Here is an 8,224-nt window from a genome sequence, read left to right on the forward strand (position 1 = left end):
ACCCCCCTCGTTCAGCCGAGGTATGGCCATCGACCAGAATGAAGTTGGCACCAGGTGATCTATGGGATTGATGAAGATATATAATTAATATTATATATTCTATAAATATTATATATCTATAAAATGTATATGAGGATCACCTGTATCCTACTCGATCCGGGACTAATCGTAGACTCCATGAGTAGGGTATGAAGATATCCTACAGGAAAACTAATTGTACCGAATAGGGCAGCTATCCCCTATTTGGAAAGGATTTCTAGATATTCGGGAGTCTAACAATCTAGATAGATTATGTCCGGAGGAGTCCAGATAGAGTACGCTCGAGCTCCCCCTACTATATAAGGCGGGAAGGGGGCACATCCAAGACATCGGTTCTTAGATAACAAAAGATCTCAAACTAATAGAAGCCTTACAACAAGCAACTCGCCTCTTTAGATCTACGAAGTCATGAACCCTCAAAGCAAGTCTAGTCGGAGAGAAGACCAACACCCATTAAAGATCAACAGCAGAAGCAACTCTCATTCGACTAGATCTCTAGCAATAAAAACACATAAATCTGCAAAGTTCTTAGGATTAGATCCACACATACATCCATCATTATACTCTGTGATCCTAAGAATAATCAAGACAAGATAGGATGTACATTTATTTTCTGACTCTAAGGCCTAAACCTGTATAAATATGTGTCTCTCTTTGTGATACTCTTCGACGGCTGTGAGGTATCCCTCTTTTCATATTCCAAATAATAGGCAATCATGTACAAATCCTCGACATGGCGTTGTCCGTGGAGATACAGGTGGATCCGTCGATATCAGAAGATATTGCGCTTCCTGGTATGGCTAACTCATATTTTGGGTCCTTCAGCAACTTTGGTCCTAATATCTATGCTTGGCCGGATGAGTTACCAAAGATCTTCCGATGTACGAAGGCAATCTATGGCCGATCGACTTCCGAGTCGGTTGGTCAAGGTCACTTAGAAGATCATGTGAAGGGGTTGAGTCTCCTGACTTCCAAGCCTATCCTAACTATTGGTGGTGTAAGATACCAAAGAATCGAGGGCTCTAATGAGAAAATCTCAGAGGATGAGCCTCAATTTATCGAGTTCAATGCTTCTTCCTCTTCAGATTCAACCTGCGATGAGGAAGAGTATCATGAGGTCAATGTCCTTACGGCCGGGAACCAAGGCGGTAACAGTGATCCCAAGAACCCACCTAACCTGGACGGTAATGATGACATGTCTGTTACCACTACACCACTGAGGGGTTGTTTATAGCTTCGGCCATCGAGAACGGTTAGCCTACAACTCCGACCGCTTTGACAAACCCTTTTGCGACTGCTGGCCAAACTCTAGACCAAGATAATAGGACCCCTATGATCCCAGGAACATGTTTGGTCAATTCAGCAGTGCTCACTACACATCCAACACGGTGCGACTCCTGGAGCAAGCCAGAATCCTCCTTACCTCCATCCCTACTGAGGGATTGGGAGATGTGGCTGTTGCACTATGAATGTAGGAGATGACGGGTTGCATTGTTAGAGCTCAGTAGCAGGCCAAGGCCTCCGCACAACAAATGAGCATTACACCTTAGGCTAGCCAACACCCTTTCAAGGGATCTGAGCCAAGACGCGCACATGAGAAGACCCCCTCTCGACAAGATCCCCCTCGTAGAACTCCTACCGAGAACTTGAGCAAAGATGCGTGCCGCAAAGTTAGCAACCAACTCAGCAAGACGGGGGATCGTGGAGAACCCCACATAAGACTTTGACAGGTTCCCAAAATCCAAGCTCAACTGAATTTCGGAGGGTGGGACGATGATAGTCGGAGAAATCCTATGGTTATCGGATGTCGGCCTTTCACTCACTAGCTCTGATCTGTGCACTGGCCATGTAGATTCCGACCCAATTCAATTGAGAAATATAATGGATATACTAACCCAATGAAATTTCTCCATGTCTATACAACAACCATCCAAGTGTCTAGGGGGAATCAGATGGTCATGTCCAATTACCCTTAAAGCAAGTCTAGTCATGGAGAAGACCAACACCCATTGAAGATCCATGGCAAAAGCAACCCTAATACGACTAGATCTTTAGCAATAGAAACACAAAAATCGCCTAGTTCTTAGGATTAGATTTACACACACATCCATTAGTGTACTATATGATCCTAAGAATAATCAAGGGTAAGACATGTCATATGGTTATTATCTGACTCAGAGGTCTGAACCTGTATAAATTTGTGTCTCTCTTTGCAATACTCATCGATGGCTGTGAGGTATCCCTATTTTCATATTCCACATAATAGATACGTAGTCGTGTACAAATCCTCGACAAGGTTGAATAGTCGCTCAACAACGCACTACTACAAAAATGTAGATCAGTGCCGGTTGAAAAATGACTTCATTATCGGTTTTTCAACCGGCACTCTTTACTCGGCACTGATAGTCAATGACTATCAGTGCCGGTTCGTGCCTCCAACCGACACTGAAAATGTTTTCTGAGCCAAAAAATAAACGAGCTAGCTTGGCTGCCGCTCTTGCCACCGCCACCACCGCCTCATGCACAAATCAAATCATCTCATCATACAAACACATCTCATAATCAAATCGATCATACAAACACATCTCACAATCAACACTGATCATACAAACACATCTCACAATCAATCATACTGGTTACGATGCCACCAATACCAATAGCTCAGATCTACGAGGAGAGGGGGATGCATGGCAACACGCTGGAACCTCACATGGGCCTCGTCGAAGCAGGTCTCCTGCTTGCTCAGTGCCCTCCTCAACGACTGCAAATAAGAATTAAGATTCAGCAACATGAGATGGGATGGCTAAATAAGGAAATATGTGAGTTTAAATGTGGGATAGCTTGTTGCATGGCAGGGCCGACCTCACCTGCTAAGCGTGGACCCTTCCGTGACGCTCGACGGTGGCTTTCTCCGCGGCAGCCACCAGCGAGGCCTCGAGCTCCCAGACCCACACGACCAGGCGACCGCATTTGCGCCTGTAGAGCAGGCACGTGAGAGGAGAGAGATCGGATGAGCGAGAGATGGCGGGCTAGGGAGGGGCAATGGCCGGTAGGGAGGGGCGATGGGGAGGAGGCTGCCGCCCAGGTTGGACTGGCAGTGGGGAGGAGGCAGGGGAAGAGATAAGGTTGGACTTATGTGGGGGAAGAGATAAGACCAAGTGGAGCCAGAGTGCCGGACTTGAGCCTAAGCCTAAATTAGATCGATGAAAAAAATTGAGTCCGGTTGCCTTCATTGTCGGTTTGTTCTGGAACCGACACTGAAAATCAACTATCAGTGCCGGTTTATGGTTGGAACCAGCATTGATGTGTATCAGTGCCGGTTCCAACCATGAACTGACACTGATAGTTGGTTTCAATGCTGATTCTTAGCAATTTAATCATTATTCGTGCACAGGAGATTAAGAATCAGCACCGATACCTTTTTAATTTCGATTCCAGCACAACCGACACTGATAAGACGCTACTTATTGCATGAAAAGTAGTAGTGACGGATTTTCCCATTCGAACGGTTGAACTCGTTCAACCTTTTAGCCGTGTATTTCGTCCAGTTGTTCGATCACTGATTTCTTCGGACAAATTGCTGAAAAATGCTGTCAAACTCGTCCAGTCGTTCGGTTGCGGATTTCTCCGGCCAAATAGCTGAAAACTGCCTGCTGAACTCGGCTATTTGTTGGGTCACATATTTCTCTAGCCGAACAATGATCGAACTTGATGAGGCTTGTCTGGCAGGCAAAACTTCCGTGAGAAATCTTTTTGCCTGTTTCTTCCATGACGCCTATTTATTAATCTTTTTGTTTTTTTCTGTAAAATAAGTTGACACACACCAAAACTAGTGGAAAAGTTAGCATTAGTGCGATGAAAATGTATAGAACAAAATATTTATCCTATTTGTACGAGGCTCAACGTGCACAGTGAAAATAATCAGTGTGACTAGTGACAGATCTAGCACAAAAATTTAGGGGATGATTTACCCGCATCACCCGCCTACGCCACCCATCTCTTAAATAACCTACCAAATTTTTCATGAGAGGCTCGGAGTGGGGTGGTAGGGCTCCCAGGTGCGTTGACATAGTAGGGGGCTCAAGCCCCCCGCGCCCCTAGAAGATCCACCTTTGGCTGCAAGGATGCCAAGCACACAACCAAGACGAGGTGCCTTCATTTTTTGCTCCTTTGTCGTCTGTCTCGGCTCTTGCATTACACAAATCACAGCTCAATCAATCAGGTACGTTCGTGGATGCATACGTGGTTCGATCTGCATGCATTTTACTCTGCAAATTTGACCGTATGTTTTTTACAAAAGATTTATAAATACTTAAAACTTCTATATTATTAGATTTATCATGAAACAAACTTTACTAGTATTGTATATTTTGAAGTATCTATAAATCTTTTAAAAAAATACTATATCAAATTTGCTATAGTAAAAGACAGTGCCAAGCAAACGAAAATGTACATCTATAGTTCGCAGGTGGTACTGTACTGATTAACGTGTTTTCATGGCCCATCTTGTTAGTCCAGTGTGCAGTGCAACCATGGCCGCCCGGCCTATATCTGATTGCAGGTCGAAACCGTTCAAACTACCGTCCAGTCTAACTTGACCGCCCGGCCGGTGATAACAACCGTCAACGATCGAAACGTGAGACCCATGTCAGTTTCTCGGAGATAGCCGGCCGCGTGGGAGTTGCCCAGATGCTCAACAACAATAATAAAAAAAGACCTATTTTCGGGGCTGATGATCACATCTCATCTCATGATGAGAAGCGCTGAACTAGCGCCTGTGGGCTGAAGACATCCAAGCAAACAAAGGCCTCGTTCAGGAACACTGAGGAGCTGCCTTTCAACCTTCAGTTTTAGCTTCTGGAGCTTAGCTTGTTTGAATGTAGTTTCTTCAGTATTTTATTTAATCTCCTTCCAGGTTTGAAGCTGAGGAGCTGTCTTTCCATGGTTGTTTCGAATTTTATGTTAAGAACAATTTCAACAAGAAAAAACGTAGGGAAATCAACCAACTGTACCCACTGCTACACTGCCGGTACGACTGTATCCACAAAATTAAAACAGACATGATTGTGTGTAGTGCCAGATTGTGGCATGCAGTGCTGCTGGATTAACACCGGTCGATCGATGCGCATGCTTGCGTGTGCCGGGGCATGGACGGTACCAGCTAGCTATATAGCTAGCAAGCGCCGCCGTGCACCGCCGTCTGCGGCCGCGGCCGGAGGAGAAAGAGGGCCTCCACGCGGTTGAGGGTTTGGGTGTGGAGTTGGAGGCACGAGCGGCGGCCTCGACCCTGCAGATACATCATATATAATAGTAAATAATTAATACGCGTGAAATCAGCTAATATATAGGTGAGTAGTAGCTGAAGGCAGGCGCAAGTGAAAAGAAAAGAAAAGAAATGGTTTAAATTAAAGCAATCAGCAGTTACCAGCTGGCTAGTAGAACATGATATATATACCTGCTTGCACAGGCTCAAGGTGCATGGCGAAAAGGAAGAGTGCGGCTGCGAGGATCGCCGAGCTCGCAACCAAGGAGGAGGCAGGCGCCGCCTTCATTTCAGTAGCTCTGTACTCTCAGCCCGTTCGCTTCTCAACTCGATCCACCAGTAAAGTGCTGTCAGATGCGTGGACGTATCCATGGTTCTGATGGCGTCTCCCTTTTATAGATTGCAGTCGGTACCAATTAACGTGCATTTTTTTCAAGGCCCATATTCCTTGCAATTTGCACGTATGAACGCATGCTCGCCTAGCTTGGCCAATCGACTTACCGCCCGCCCATCAACAGTTACCGTCGACGATCGAGACGTGCGAGCCAGTTTCCTGGAGAAATGCCGTGTGAGACTAGAAGCAAACACAGGTCTGTGGGCTACACGAACCACGCACGTACACATCGCTCCTCATATCCAAATAACCATTGAGAGTCCGAGACCCAGTCACCGGCCAGACCGCCACGGTCGCCACACGCGCGCCCAACGCCTCGCCGTCCTCCATGGTTGCCTACTTGCCTCGCCGGCCCCCGCGCTCTCCGGCCGCCGCGATTCCCAGGCTCCGGTCGTTGGTCTTGTTTGCTCGCCCACCGCCACCCCCCCCCCCCCCGGCTGTACCATTTATTCCTGCCTTGCCTGTGCTGTGGAATATTTGAGATATCAACGTGACCGTGGGAATCGCTTAATCTCCCCCTATTCCCATCTTGGCCCAGTAGATGTGTAAAATTTCGAAAAAGAGTTGTTTGGTTGTATGTATTCACTGTTGTAGTTTGATCTGACAAGTATTAAAATAGGATCTCATCTTAGTTTCACTCTGTAGCCTGGCTCGGTGAGCAAGTCTACTTATTAGTATCATAAAATCATCTTCATACAAGTAACTAATTATAATCTTAACTCTTACATCCGTGAATACGATCTCAGATTCAATCAACCAAACATAAATTTAATTTAACATATCCAAACAGATATAACTTACCGAATATTTTTTTCAGCAAATATAAATTCGCTCAACATATTCCTCCCAATATATTTATACAATACAGCTTTACGAATCCGTGCGAGGGAACTAAATATATCCTCAGTGCACGCACTAATGCAGACTGTAGGGTGATGGCGCACGTGACAGCCGTGCACCTCGGCGCATGGCTCCTCGTACAAGGTGGATCAATAATGAGATTGACACGCTGGCCGAGCAGGCCCGCATGTCAGTGATCATGCGGCATTGTCAATCTCAGTAGAGTGCCATTCTCTATGAATTTTTCCAATCTTATTGGAGCCACGAAACAGTTGGTACCTTAAGGAATTAATCAGCCTAATACAAATTGATACAAAGCAAGGACGAATTATTTATAGTTTAATCGAAAATTTCAAATCAACCAGAAAAGTAAGAAATCAGACTAAGTAGTGGTACAATACAACAATGTCCAGAAGAAAAATGAGAACAACCGTGATTGTGCCCTTGTGCAATGCCAATTGCCAAAATTGTGGCATGTGGTGCGGCTGGAGTGATGACGGCCGATGCGCATGCTTGCCCGTGTGCCACCAATGTCCTGTCTTCTCCGATCAATTTAAGCTTTTAGGGTCAACTGTAGCTCAATACAAGCGCCTCCGTGTAGGAGGAGGCGGCACGCCTTCAGCGGCCGCTGCCGGAGGAGGAGATGTAAAAAAGCCGGGGTGTATATGTGCGGATGGAGATGGAGGCGAGGGCGCCTGCCTCGACCCTGCAGATACATCATATATAATAGTAAATTAATTAACACACGCAAATCGGCTACTAATAAATATAGGTGAGTAGTAGCTGAAGACAGGGACACGTGAAAAGAAAAGAACTGAAATGGTTTAAAGCAATAAGTACTAGTTACCAGCTAGCTAGTAGAACATGATATATATATATATATATATATATATATATATATATATATATATATATATATATATATATATATATATATATATATATATATATATAGGATGTACTCCTGGGTGTATGTACTTCCACCTCTCATATACCACTTTTACACGTGTGTTATACTTCTTTATCATTTTAAATATACTTCATTAGTAATTATAAGATACTACAATACAAATCCCACGAAAATTTTTATAAATTTCCATGATTTTTATCATAATTTGCGTATATACTTCTTTTATGTATAAAAAAGAGTATATAGCAAAAATAAAAGGCTAACATTGAATTTTTTTTCATACAACTCATATTGGAGTATCTTAGAATTAGTATTAGAGTATACTAAAAATAATAAAAGAGTATAAAGTGTTTGTTTAGGTGGTATATTGCATGTGGGAGTACATACTCCTAAGAGTATAGAATAGGTGTCCTATATATATATATATATATTGCTTGCACAGGCTCAAGGTGCACGGCGAAGAGGACGAGTGCGACCGCGAAGATCGCCGAGCACGCAACCAAGGAAGAGGGAGGCGCCGCCTTCATTTCAGTAGCTCTGTACTCTCAGCCCGTTCGCTTCGCAACTCGATCCACCAGTAAAGTGCTGTCAGATGCGTGGATGCATCCATGGTTCTGATGGCGTCCCCCTTTTATAGATCGCAGCCGGTACCACTCAACGTGTATTTTTTTTTTCAAGGCCCGTCTTGCTTGCAATAATTCGCACGTATGAACGCATGCTTGCCTAGCTTGGCCTATTTCCGATTGCAGGTCAATCGACTTGACCGCCCGCCCATCAA

The 8,224-nt window shown here is 44.7% G+C and overlaps 1 long non-coding RNA gene across 1 annotated transcript; it reads right to left on the reverse strand.

Moving 5' to 3' along the window:
* Positions 1–2,579: 2,579 nt before the first annotated feature.
* Positions 2,580–6,188, reverse strand: LOC133906492 (uncharacterized). The gene is made up of 3 exons (XR_009907791.1): positions 5,495–6,188; positions 2,907–5,326; positions 2,580–2,800 (listed from the first exon to the last, which is right to left on the reverse strand). It is a non-coding gene; the product is annotated as an uncharacterized LOC133906492 (long non-coding RNA).
* Positions 6,189–8,224: the final 2,036 nt, after the last annotated feature.

The sequence above is a fragment of the Phragmites australis genome, chromosome 1, assembly GCF_958298935.1.
Source record: "Phragmites australis chromosome 1, lpPhrAust1.1, whole genome shotgun sequence".
Lineage (NCBI taxonomy): Eukaryota > Viridiplantae > Streptophyta > Magnoliopsida > Poales > Poaceae > Phragmites > Phragmites australis.